Raw genomic sequence first — 784 nt, 5'->3', positions numbered from 1 at the left:
GGGGCATGCTATTTTACATGCCGCAGTACTTATTCGTTTGAGGCCAACGAGTTACCATCGGTTCTCTCCTATGCAATTAGCTTTTGGCTAGCAGCCAAATGTCTCCCATTTAAGAATATTTGGGTGTGCGATATATGTTCCCATTGCGCCACCTAATCGCACCAAAATGGGACCCCAAAGAAAATTGGGGATATATGTTGGATATGATTCTCCCTCTATAGTGAGGTATCTTGAGATACAAACTGGTGATGTGTTTAAAGCCCGGTTTGCGGATTGTCATTTTGATGAATCAAAATTTCCAACATTAGGGGGAGAGAATAAGCTTCCTGAAAAGGAACTTAATTGGAATGCATCATCGTTGATGCATTTAGATCCTCGATCAGGGCAATGTGAACTAGAAGTTCAAAAGATTATACATTTGCAAAGAATAGCAAATGAATTGCCTGATGCATTTTCCGATACAAAGAGGATAACCAAATCTTACATACCATCGGAAAATGTCTCAATTCGAATTGACGTCCCAGTAGGACAAGTAGCCACTGAAGCAAATTCACGCCAGAAGCGTGGCAGGGCGGAAAATGCCCCAATTCGAATTGATGTCCCAGTAGGGCAAATAACCACGGAAGCAAATACACGCCAAAAGCGTGGCAGGCCTGTCGGTTCCAAAGATAAAAATCCTCGAAAGAGAAAAGAGGTAAATACGATTTCTGTTGAAAAAGACATAGTAAAGACACCGGCAGTTGTCCAAAATTCTGATATAACGCCAGAAGACGTTCAGGTACCT

This window comes from Arachis ipaensis, chromosome B04 (genome assembly GCF_000816755.2).
Source record: "Arachis ipaensis cultivar K30076 chromosome B04, Araip1.1, whole genome shotgun sequence".
NCBI classification, from domain to species: domain Eukaryota; kingdom Viridiplantae; phylum Streptophyta; class Magnoliopsida; order Fabales; family Fabaceae; genus Arachis; species Arachis ipaensis.
The sequence above is the reverse complement of the archived record's forward strand: the minus strand, read 5'-3'. Positions refer to the sequence as shown.